At 39.4% G+C, this 13,623-nt stretch overlaps 1 protein-coding gene across 1 annotated transcript in view; it reads right to left on the minus strand.

Annotated features, from left to right (window-relative positions):
• The window catches only part of gas2l3 (growth arrest-specific 2 like 3), a 31,868-nt gene extending 21,740 nt beyond the window's left edge, over positions 1 to 10,128 (minus strand). Inside the window, exon 1 of the mRNA XM_042511236.1 lies at positions 10,013 to 10,128. The gene's annotated coding sequence lies outside the window, so the exon portion shown is untranslated. The remainder of the gene's footprint in view (positions 1 to 10,012) is intronic.
• Between the last annotated feature and the right edge of the window lie 3,495 nt (positions 10,129 to 13,623).

The raw sequence follows: 13,623 nt of genomic DNA on the forward strand, positions 1-13,623 counted from the left end.
TTCGCATAAATGACCTTTCCTCTTCACCCTCTTATGTTTGTTTTCTTCCCATTTCACGCGTGCTGCATGATATATGCATCATCAACTCGCTTGCTGTGAATTCTCCAATCAAACGGCTGCTCTATTCACATATGGGCTCAATTGGACATTACACAGACTTTGTACCAGGCAGGGTAAAGTCCATTTAATCCCTGATCCTAAGGAAAAAGGGAAAGAGGATGGAAATATCATTGACAGATCAAGCGTGACTTGTCATCTAGGCCCAAGCCTGAGATGATTTCAAAGAGTCAGCCAAGTCTTTTAAAGCAATGTCCTCAAGACTACAGAGCAGAATAATCAGAAACAGTGACAGAAGGACAAGATTTAGGATATCAGGAGAGGGAGATGTTCCATAATGGCCCTGCTTCTTTTCAGCACGCAGGCGTGCAAGAAGCGTCGCACTCAACAACACAGGACAAAAGGGCAAATCTTTGGCTCCGGACTCCAGTTGTGTGCATCTGGGGCCCCAGCAAAGCCTGAGAGCGTGACTCCCTACAGGGACCAAAGGCACCCACACACAGTCAAATGTCAAGCACAGAGGAGGGCGAGAGAATCGGAGCCAAAGAGGGGAGGCGAAGACAAAATAGGTTTTATAATGGTGGTGAACTTGGGAGTGGCACGCTGGAAAGGCCAGGGCGCGACACTGTGACACTGAGTACGACCACGCACATTCTCCAGCGGTTACCAGGAGAAAAGACATCCGACAATGCGGACACTCTTCTGCAATCCATGTGTAATGTGCAGTTTCCTCCATCACCTCACTGCCTCTGTCAGAGAACAAGATTCTGTATCCAGAAGATGTGCCAGTTTCTGTGATTATGTTCGTAGATTTCTTTGGCTCCAAATATGCAGCTGTTGTTATTTAAGGTTGTTCTGAGAAAGCCGCATCTGTTCGCTGAACAGACTTGGAATTTTCAACTTTCTAAGAAGCCCAATTCCCCATTTAGTTTACTCAAACATTTTTTTCTTGTGTACATGTGACTCATTCCTATATTTCCAAAGCCACATTGGGATTAACTGAGTAAATGAGGCACAGAAACCTGGTACACAAAAGACCCCGGTCAGGTTTGCCTTGAGTAACCTGTATTTCTCGTCATGAGTGAAATAAAAGCTTTATTTGCGAGTTTTATCCCCTCAGGAATTTTGCTATTTCCAGATTGAACGAACTCAACCACTTTTGCAGCATTAACTATAGATGGCATTTCCAGATGTTTCATTCAAAAAAAATAAAATAAAAAAAAATGCAGATTTCAGGTGCCGTGTGTGTTTTTTTACCATCAAATCAGGTTCATTTCATAGTTGATGTAGTATCTTAAGTATAGGAAATCCACATGTATTCACAAACAAATAGAAAATAATGAATTCAATGATGACAGCGTAAATTTGTCTCAGTGAACCCACAAAGAAAGTTCAACTGAACAAAGTGAATTCAAATGAATATCCATATAAACAAACAGCTTCCACTTGTCCAGACAACTTGTCTCAATGAGCCCATTTTCTCCTTATAGTCCTCAATATACAATCCACTTCCTGCCAGGAAAAGGTGCTGAATAAATCAAAGGAATTGCCTTTGTCCCAGCTCAAATGAGCGGTATAATAGACTTGTGAGTCTATTAAAGGAAAAAGGATCTAGTACGAGCTTCGCTGTAGCCTGGACTTAACATAGATGCTGTGTGTTTGAGTGTGTTTTGTCGAGGGTGGGGGTGAGACATCTGTCCGCATGTTCCCCACGCATCTCGCCTCTCTGGACTCTGCTAGTAATCATTTAAGAGGATCAGCTCTATTCCAGACAGCAGAGCGCATCCACTTCCACGGCGCTCCGTCATCACAACACACACAGCACGTGGCGCATGCATGCAGCCTGCAGCGCTCCGCCAGTGCATGTGAGCACCCGTGCATAAGTGCAAAAAAGAAATGAGAACGCATTATGTAATGAGTTAAAAGTAGAATGTTCAGGCGGCGATGTCCTTTTGATTTTCCACCACATGGTATTGTGCATGTGGCAGGGGAGTAAAAAAAAAGTAAATATGAGTCAAAAATAATTCCAAAGGTTTTAGGAACCTCCAGGGGTCTTTCAGGTGTTCTTTTTTTTGTGGGAGTCCTCAGAGAAACTAATGGTGTACATCATAATTTAACTCTCTGGAAGTAAGCACAATCAGAGCATGTGTTATTGATGACATGTGCTCCACTCAGCTTTCCCTCTTCCGCCTTGTTTGTATATCTAATCAGTCAATCTGAGCCTGGAGGCTGGGACAGCCAAGGGACTTTAAGATGAAACAAGATGGAATAACATTTCTACTATGCAAATTCCTCATCATGTCTCTTGTTTTTTTCTATTGAGCGCTATATATATTTTTAGCCATTTTAACAACTTAAAAAAAATTGGCTTTACTGTTTACCCCTGACCATGTGATGTAGTCTTAATGGATAGTTCACCATAGTACACCATATTTAGAATCTTTTGACTGCTTTCCCTTGCCCTCAGGCAGTCCTTTTCTATGGGAAACTGAAGCCATAATCAATGCTCTCTTCAAAGCCACCAGACTCCGTTAACAAAAACAGTCATTTTTCCTTGCAGAACACCGAGCTGCTGATCTTGCGCTGACTTTGATATATCTCAGTACTATACAATACCAAAGTCACACAGTATCACAAACTAAACAACTGAGGCAGCTGTACACTCGCCACTCCCATGTTCTGCAAGGTAATATTACAGATTTTGTCAATGGAGTCTGGTGGTTTGAAAAAAAAGAATTGGTAAGTTTCACCTTCTATTTAGTTTTCCATCTGAAAGGGATGTCCAAAGGCACATCGTTTAAACTGATATTCATTCTTTAAGGTGGGCCTTTTTATTTTAGGTCGTCATTCACTTTTCGGTGGTCTTTCATCCTTTACAAATTCCATCACTTTTTGTTTGTACAGTACAACCTTGCGCAAAACTATGAGTATCCTCAGGAAGAGACTGTCTGAAAGTGTGCACCGTTATCTCTTTTTGTTTCAAGGCAGGTCATGTTAAGCATTTCTCCACCTTTAAATAGCTTCTTTTGCCTTTTATTTTACACCTGAAAGCTTCTTCATTACAATTCTACTCAACACAATGCGATTTTAGGTTTCTGACATGAAAAAGAGACCGTATTTTAAGGCATCTAATGTTATAACTTGAGCAGACAGAAACGGCTGAGTAATATATTTGTGTGTGTGTGTGTGTGTGTGTGTGTGTGTGTGTGTGTGTGTGTGTGTGTGTGTGTGTGTGTGTGTGTGTGTGTGAATGTACCAGCAGTGTGAAGTGGCTGGGGGCCAGTGAACCTCCTGTGTCTTTCCCCTTCCCTGCAGTCCAAAAGGGTTCTGCCGGGCCAAACTTTCCCCGGGAGAATACCAACTCCTCCTCTATTAAACTCCTTCCTGCTGAGCCCTTTGTGTCTGGACTTAATTACCCTGTCGGAGGAGCATTTCATTTAGAGACCCCTTTTCATTACAGATGGGGCCCTGCTGCACTGTTTCAAGAGTGAAATTCATTCAGTTGAGGAGAATGAAAAAGTAAATATACGTAACGGTCTGTTGTCAAACTGAGCATATTTGAAACCTCACTTTCTGAAGCAACAGAGTTGCCGCTGGGCCTGAACAAGTTTGCTCATCATGGGGATCCATGGTAAAAGACTATCCGCCTTTCAGGCAGGATTAAGACGTTTCTTGGCCTCCTTCCTTTTGTCCTTGTTGGAGCTGTCCCTCCTTGGAGGTGAGACACTGTGAGTAAAGTCCATCTTAAAGGCTTGAATGAGAGGGAGCCACCTGCCAATCCCATTTTGATTTGTTGATGCTAATCCGCAGCTCACTACACGCCACTGGGTCATCCCCAGGATTTCAAAGCCCCTCGCTGCTGACTAAGGATCAGGCTTCCTGCCCGGTCTTCCATAACCTTGACTAGCAAAGGAACGGATGAATGCTGATTCCAGGTCAGTGCAAAGAGACTATCAGTTTGCAGCACGCTGCCTTTTGCATGTGAGCCCCTAGACAAGGTTGTCCTTGAGTCAGACAGAAGATACAATCATAGCATATTTACACACAACATGTTGGTCCACTGACATGCCCTTTTACAAAATTCTGTTGCTTTTTAGAGGACATATTTTGTCTCCCCATTAATGCATGTCTCCAGGTCCTGTTTGTGCATGTGTTTAATGTGTAAAAACACTTTTTTAAAAAAGCAATCCTCATGAGGGACTTATAACATGGTTTCCCAAACATTAATTTGCCACAACAAAACATCTGCTGCCACATATTCATTTTATATTGTTGGACTGTTCATTGGGGGCACTTTTGCAGTATATTTACACACTGTTTGGGTATTCATGCACAACACACTCTCCGAGCACAGAGCACACTCTGGGAACAGTTGGAGCAGCAGAATGCCAGGTGTAGTGAAACTTCACTGTTTATAGCACTGGAGGTAAAGTTTGCATTTACTCGCCTCTTCAGTAGCTGTTGCTCTGATTCGATGAGCTCTGACTGCATCGACTGATCAATCATTACAGTAACTCAAACTCCTCAAACTGCTGGTGAGGTAAAAAAGGACTTATGACAAGTTTTGCTTGTGGTATGTTCGTGGAACCGTAAAAATGTCCAAATTTAGAGAGGGGACACAGAGTGATAAAGAAAGGGGCGCTCACAATGACAAAAAAGAAAAAAAAAAACAGAAAGTCTGCTATATCCAACTGTATCTTTACTGTCAGCTCTGTAGCCTTACAATACACCTTAACCACATCCACCTTTGTAAACATTAACAAAGCCTGTAGTCAGGAGTCTCACCAGAAGACACAATGTTGGTAAAACAAATAGGACTTGACACTTTCTCACAGTGCTCAAGTAACAGGAAAGTAACTGAACACAACATCAAGGCTGACTTGACGACAAGATTCCTTCCACATCTCAAACCTTGAAACAGCAACAAAACAAAGCAGCATTTATCGGTCTGAATATCCAAACAGTGACTCCAATGTTTAACAAGAGCTGCAAGAGGAGAGACCAGATCTGCTCTATGGTGAGCATTGTCACATGACACTTAAAGTTCTCCTATTTATGAAAACATATGAAATGTATGGGCTATGTGGTGCAGTCAGGTAACAAATCATATGCACTTGTTTGTTTAAAACATGCAGAGGCCATAACTACAGAGTTTACTATGCCCCAGTAATCCAGAGACATATACTCAGACTATTGACTTTGACTGAAAACATTATTACATGGAGCCAAATACAATCAAACCACAACAAGCCAGTTCTCTGACAGAGTACTATTATGGCCAGTCTGTGCCAATTGCTAAGCCTGAACCTACAGTTTAAACTTTCTATTTTCAAAGTCAGCTTTCTCATTTTTAAATTCCCTCACTGCATGATGTCAGCAATCAGTTGGCTGAGTCAATCCACGGTGACCAACACGCAGGCTCGGCATCCTTTAAGCTGCAGCAGACCTGGCATGATGCCCACTCTGAGCCGTTTCTGCTGACCTCATGTGCACACGCACAAAGGCCAACTAACTGCAGTGACATCATCGCTTCAGTCGCAGCACGGGCAGAGAGCAGGCCAGCAGTTTGAAACACCTGAGCACACCGAGCTGACCGTTGATCTTTCCCCAGCTGTCATTTAAAAGAGTTTTGTAACTGATGGTGATCCCATAATAAAGTGCTCACATGCGTGCATCACATCATGTGTTCATTTCATTAATGAAGTGGGAGGTTAAAACTTCGGGCCACTCCTTACACCCTCTCCCTTGCCACTCTGTCTCCACGTTCATGCAGAGTGTCCAGTACTATATCTAACCATCAATGCTCAGTATAATTAAAGTGTATAATGTATAATTACATTTTAGTGGAAAAAGGATAATGCAGGCTACAAAATTCCAATAAACAGTAGCACAGATCAAATAAAAGTGATACTATGAAGCACATAAAATGGGAGTAAGTTTTATTTTTCTGCATGATTACAAAAAATTATGACAGCTCCCTTAATTGCAGCAGAGAGGGGAGCTTGCTGCTGTACTTATAAGCTACAACCTGATGGAGGGAGCTTCATTTAGCTGTGAAGGTGATTAAATATGAGTCTAGCAGCCAAAATCCTGCCGTCATAATACACTTATATCAACCTGACAGTGTAAATACTCTTTGTAAAGCACAGCTCGGCTCCTCCCTTATTGTCAACATTAGCTGATCTGATAACACTTACCATGAGGTATTCGCAATCTAGTCAGACCAAATGATAATGTTATTTTGTGTGTGTTCTGTCAATAATCAAGGATTTGCTATCCACAAACTGAGATCTACAAAGTCCAAACATACAACCCCCCTGTGTAACGAGGTTTATCAGGGTCAGTTCAGATAAGCCTCTGTAGTCCAAACAGCCACGTTGCCCCGTCCCTTTTCTTCACAGAAGGTCAGGCCAAGGAGATGTGAAAGGTCAAGAGGTCATCGAGCTCAGCCTAATTAGCAGCCTTTGTCTCATAATAATCCTAGTTAGTGAAGAGGGAGGGGTAGGGTTTTAAAACTGGGCTACCTTTCACCCTAATAAGGCTCACCAGTGCTAAGATGGTGGGAGAAACCAGTCTTTTAACAACGTGACACAAGGAGGCCATCAGAATGTCACAGCTGACAGGATAAGACAGTAAATGCAAACTTGCAATTTTAATGGACCCAATATCAGGACTGCAAACCAGACCTAAATGAACCAAATAGACTTTTTTTTTAACCAGCTTCCACATGAGGATTTCAGTTCTAAAATGTAAAATTAGTCATTCTGCTTTTGCATAATGGCTTGTTGCATTCAAATAATTCATAGATCACTTAGTTATATGACATCATGCAACTATTACTAATTCAAACCACCACCTATGAATAAAACATGTCAGCCCTGCTGTACAACTATTTACAGTATCTATGCATGCATCTGCAGAATAACAAACCATCTTTTAAACACACTGACACGCACACAGACACACACCCATGACCCAGCACCCCTCACCCTGCCCTCCTGTAAGCTGCACCCTAAATAAATGAGGGGTAATCCACGTAATCCAAGATTTCATTATCATCTCCATTGTGTCCACACGCAGCGTCGCAGCCCATATGTGCCCACGTGCATTTTTAACTCATTAAGCCTTCTTTGTCTCATATGGGGTGTTTTGTGCTTTGTGTGCATGTGTGTGTGTGTCAGCCTTAACTATCTTTGGGAGCCCCGGCAGGCCCAAAATGTGAGGCCTGATGCCAAAGATCAGGCAGATGGTGATTATGGAGACAGTTGGAATTGGGGTTGTGCTCGTTCATTAAGAGCTGGGCAGTGACAGCATTGTGTGACTTACTGTACTGTAAGTGATGTGGTGACGGATTGTTGTACAGTCTAAAGGATAATAACATTATGATGTTTGACACGGTTTACAAAATGTAAACAAAAGTCACATGGACTGAAAAGTAGTTAACTTACTGGCTCGACTTTTAAACTGTAAACTGCTGCCTGAAATTAAACAGAATGTTCAACATGATTAAGTTTAAAGTAAAAGTTTGGATTTTAAGTGGGGCTGTATGAGGCACTTACGTAGTCACTGTATTACACTTGGTTTGGAGAAACACACAGTTGATGATAACAAAACACACTTAAACCACTTTAAAAAAGGTCAACCTAAAATATAAATTATATATATATATATAAATTCGATTTTTTATTTTAAAAAAATTAAATTAACAAAAAAAAACAAAAAACAAAACACATATTTTTAATATTTTTATATTTTTATATTTGTTATTATAATAATTATTATTCTTTATTTTTTTTTAGGAAGGCCTCTTCTAAGTGGCTGTGACATGTTTTGATATCAACCCCTCTGTACAGCATGGTAACACTGACCTGTGCGGTGCATGCCCCCGTTTCTGCAAACATTTGTTTCTGCAAACTGGGAGCTCACTGACCACCACCTACTGCAGTGTTTACTGGTTTGGGGGGGTAATTAACAGCAACACAGATGACACTTAAACATAAATTAGATAAATAACATAAGCATATTTATTTTATTTAATAAAAACATTATGAAAAGTGACCTGAGATTACTTCTGTTGTGATTTAGCACTAAAATATAAAATAATGGTATGGGAAACACTGTATTGACTATAAAAACAAGTATCTCATACAGCCCAAAAAATCCTGAACTACCCCTAAAGTTCACTAAACTTCATTTTCAGTTTTCACAAGGTTTAGTTTTTGGATTATTTGGATTAATGGACGTTCATTTAGTTGATAAGTTATTCAAACCAAAGTGGACTGCAGACAAAGTACAAGTTAAGCAAAAACAGGCCAGAAGATTTAAATGTTTATACAATACAGTACATTTTTGGTCTCATTTGTTATTATTAAAATGTTTAACTTAATTGGCTGCAAGAAAACAACATGATATTGACACTAAGCTATACATCTCTCTCTATCAGCATCGGCTATTGAAAAACCCACATCAGTCGACCACCTCTTAACCACAGGAAGCACATTTATCTGATCACTGACTCCAGTCACTATGCAGTTGGATACAAGTCAATTTTTCAGCAGCTGTACAGGTCGAGCCAGCAGGGTCAGCCGCCCCATCAGCTGATTGGTGTTAATTTTGGATATTATATGCAAGACAATAAAATGTGACAAGTTTGCATGAAGCATGTGAGGATGATTAATAAATGGCATACCCACTCATTCACCTCCTCTTCCTTTTTTTTCTGGATTCATGACCTAAAGTGACATCATATTTTATTGTAAGGTACCATCCAATGAAGAACTGCATGTCACTGGATGTGGAAAAAATCATTCACTCCCATAATCACAAATAGCCTGGTTCTGATTCACCACCCACTACTCAGCGACTCATCTAGAGTGAATTAGAGGAAAGGATTATCAGGCTAAATCACAAGGTCAAGCACATGAGTCTTGTTGTTGTGAGGACAGAAATAAACACCATTAACTCATCACCAGCAGTGCAGTGTGAATAGCTTTTCCCTGGTGTAACCCTCTTTGCAGGAAGCACCTGCCGAGCAGTTACTTCATCCTTTTTCCTAAAACAGGAAACCAGGATTGAGACTTCACATTAATGTCCGCCTCTTTATTATCCTGACACAATAGGTACAACAACAGTATGCAAGTCAGTGTGTGCCAAAAGAGGCAAATTCACCCTCCACCCCACCTTATCTCCCTAATGAACCCATCACAAACACAACATTCACTTAATCCTATGATCAGCCACTGCAACCTCACATCATTGTCATGCAACATCTCTCAAGGTACATATGCACAAGCAAACTACTGATCCTCTTACCTATTTATTCCCACCTGTCGATGAAGGATAAATATGTGCATGCTCCAAACTGGAAGCTGTTGTTTTCACACTCAACACACGAGCACGCTCAGACCTGTCAGTGACAATTACCTGTCATTATGTAACAGTAAAAGGCTGTTAAGGTGCAGGGATGGGGATTGGTTTTAATTGCAGCCGTTAAAATTTGATTGTGGCTTGTGTGAAAAGGGAAAATGCATCGTTTAGTTAACATTAGAGTCATAGAAAATAACCACAACTTTCAGGGGAACGTCACCGTCACTGAAAATAGACTTTTAAGCTAGCTGCGTACAAGACGTTTTCGGTAAAAAGCTAAAAAAACAAACAAACAAAACACACTTTCACTTCAAAATACTTTAAATATTGTGTTATTTCTGAACTCCGCTAAAGCTGAACAGACGAGTTTCCTTGTGTTTCGACTAATTCTTTGAAAAGCACACTGGTTTTTTGTTGTATATATAAATTAACGGTGTTTTCAGTAGTTTTGCTAACCGCGTCCACGAGGCTCCCTCATGGATTTTGGGGAGAAACGGGAGGAACCCTCTTTTTTCCTCACAGGCGAAAACTTTCTTAACAGAATTTTTTCTGCTCCCGCTAAAAGATAAAGTGAAAGTTTTAGACTTACCAGCAACAGTGAAGGGTAAACAGTGTTGAAGCAGAAAGTCTGTGCAGTTAATGTTGACTGAAAGCGTTTTTCCTTGGTAAAATCTCCAGTTGTAGTCCAGTCACCGGGAGTTACTCATGTTCTCCTCTGCTGTGTATTTGTGCAGTTTGTGGGCAGCGCTGTTCGAATCAGCCAATCAGAGCCCTCCGACAGCTGGGGGGCGGGGCCACGGGCTCACCTGAGTGTCAGTTTACTGAATGATGTAAACCCATTCATTAAAGTAAAATGTTATTGCCTAAATAAAGCTAAAAGGGCATATTAAATCTGAGAACAAGATCGTTTTAGGGATTGTGAGCATGGACGGATAATGAGAGAGTGGATCCCTGGGCACAGATGTGCAAAAGCCCCCACCACCTCTCCTAGATAGCAGCAAGAAACAGAGTTTGTGGTGGCTTTGCCTCTTTTTTGTCTCTTTTTGTTGTTTTGTTTGTCTCTGATCATGTTGTGTCTTTCTGTAGCAATGTTATGCACTAATTTTGTCTTTGTTGTGAGTTTGTGTCATTTAAGGTAATTTAATGTCTTTTGGTGGTCATTTTTGTCTTTGCATTCATTTTGTGTCTCTTTGACATCATTTTGTGTCTAATTGAAGTAATATTGTATCTCATTAAAGTAATTTTGTGTTTTATTGATTACAATTCTGGTTCAATTATGGTTCATTACACTGGGTTTAAAAGGTCAGGAGAGAAAAAAACAATGTATATGATGTAAAATTAAAAACTAAATAAAATAAAAATAAAACTTTTTTTTTTTTAAAAATCCTTAATTTTTTAGTCTTAAGGCCAGTTAAAAAAATGAAATGAGAAGAAAATAAAAGAAGAGGAACATTAAAGAAAGATCTTTTTTTTTTTTAAAAGGATGTCAGAGATGTCTTTCGAGTTAACACAGTGTTATCAAGAATCAGTCATGGGTTTATCTTATTGAAATGTGTTGTTGTGTCCGTTAGAACATAATTTTTTTTAATGTTATGTTTTATCACATCATTCAATAAATTAGTAGGGCTGGTGGTGTGCCAACAATGTCACAAAGCATATTATGCTGTATTGGCTATTTTTTAGCATAGATGCTTTCACTCCAAGCATGCTAGAAATGGATCTGGTTCAAATCTCATCTGTAAAACTTCAGAAACAGAAAAGCTTTTTGAAAATAAGGTGTGGCATTTTTGTAAACATTTGTTTTTAGGTATGTAGGTCCAATAATTGGGGGATACTATGACAGCTTGTTCAGATTGAATAGTGTTTCCATATAAAGTCACTGGCTTACTTCACGTGTAACAATAAGGAGGACAAGTCCCTTTACATCCAGTTATCTCTTTGGGCCTATTCATGGTGTCTCGTGAGGGGGGGGTTAGGTTTGTGTTGAGTTTCAGCCACACCCTTACCATTGTGGAGTGAAACCATGGCAGCCTCCACTTCTTTTTTGTTATTAATACTTCAGGAAACAGCCAGTCTTCCAGCTGCCAGCCGTCCTCCCTGCCAGCTGACCCTCAGAAGCCCCCTGAAGCTGGATATTTTTCTGCTATCGACAAGTACAAAAAAAAACAAAACACATATAGTTTTTTGTCATTTTCTTGAAGAGCTGGATGACTCTGTTTTGGTGTGTAGATGAAACATTTGCCCTGTGTGCCACTGAACTGCAGGTTTTTCGTCTACAAACACTAATGTTCAACCTCGACAACTGGCCTGATAAAGCTGCTAATCAGTAACACTGTGACAGATAAAGGCTGTCTTTTTAACAAGGAATTCGGGTTGGATTTTTGATTTAAAACAAACCAAAAATGCAGGTGTAAGCTGTATGAAAACAAATTTATTTATTACATTTTATTTGCTGAATGTATTTTGATTCCAGTGACCTTACATGACTTGCACATTTAACTCTGACCATCTTCAGCCTCCGCAGAGGTTCAGACAGATAAGTGAAAACACCTGTGTGCAGTCTCCTCAGAGGAAGTGACCTCTGCTGCACCCCAGTGGCTCTACATAAACACTGCACCATGGCTGAGCCGGTTGAATGTATACATTATATGTGACATTAAACATATATTATATATGTTGGATTATAAACAGATGGGAGGAAAAATGTTGTAAAATTTGTAATAAAATGAATGTAATAAAAAATGATGTAAATACTTTTTAATAATAAAATTGTATAAATATTTTTAGACTGTTGAGTTTGGCATTGGCACCTTGTTTTTTTTAATATTTGGCACTTTTTCTTAAAAAAACTTTTTTTAATATTTATATTGTTCTTTTTGCTTGCTTATCTTGTACACACCTTGCTGCTGTGACAACACAAATTTCCCAATTGTGGGGCTAATAAAGGATTATCTTATCTTAAAAAATGAGTCTTTTAAATGTAGAATGTAAACTACACGAGCCAAGTTCTCCTTTTATACATTCTCATGATAAATTATAAACGAAATAAGATCTTAATCAACTTTAAGTAAATACCTGAATAGAAGAGTAGAGGATAAAAGTGAACTTCTTTGTACAATTTCTTATTACTTAAAAAAAATAAGTCAATATTTGAGGAGTTTAGCATTATTTTTGAGAAACTTCCTTATTGTTTCATGATAAATCATCATTTTGAGGTAAGGAAATCATTTTGAGTTGTTATTTGGAGGTACAGAGTTATAATTTTGCAATACTTTACTATTCTACGATAAAATGACTTAAAGTATCTTTTTTTTCATCACACTGAAAAAATGGGGTCTCTTAATCAGCATAGCATAACAGCAAGATAGATTTAACAGCCTTTATCTGTAGGCATTTATTAAATATCAAAACACATTCAGTTACAAATTACCAATAACCTTATATTCAAAGACAAGTCTGCATATTGTTTTGTGTTTTATTTAAAAAGCCACAGGACCAGAAAGTGGCTGAATAAAATACTGGCAGACATTTACAGGCTTGAAGTCCGAGTCGAAGGTTTCATTAATACTCTCTGCATTGTGGTCTCAAAGCTGAGTGTGAAACCCTGAGAAAAAGACATGGCACACAGGCGGCAGTTTAAAAAAACATTCACAGATTAACAGATAATCAATCAGCACCATTACAGCCAGACAAGTCACATACATTAAAAAAAGTGTGCAAATTACAAAAAGACTGACCAGACCTCAAAGTTAAGTCCTGTCAAAGACACACAAGTGAGCAAAGAGGGTTAAACACCTGTTAAACACTGACGCAGAAAAAATAGTTTTCTTTCCTTAATCTGTGCAAAGGGTTAAAAACTGTGCAACACTGTGCTCATTTAGTTTGTCAGTTTTTGTTTGGTTGCTGGTTTGTGACCTTTATCTTCAGTGACCTGCGTGACCGCTGTGACTAAGACTTTCAGGGTTAAATGGCACATTTTAGTCTAAAACATCAACTCAACAAACAAACTTTATCTGTTAAATTATAGGGGATCCAGCGTATTTTAGGTTTTTAATTTGAGTGTAAAGGGACTTTTCAGATTGGGGTTTTTGATGAAGTTATTTATAGACAGAATATTACTAACAGTAGATGTCCGTCAGCACGTCTCCAGTTTTGAGAAGCAGGCTGGAGTTTGACATGGAGGGTGCCAGCAACAAAATG

The sequence above is a fragment of the Plectropomus leopardus genome, chromosome 22 (genome assembly GCF_008729295.1).
Source record: "Plectropomus leopardus isolate mb chromosome 22, YSFRI_Pleo_2.0, whole genome shotgun sequence".
NCBI lineage: Eukaryota > Metazoa > Chordata > Actinopteri > Perciformes > Serranidae > Plectropomus > Plectropomus leopardus.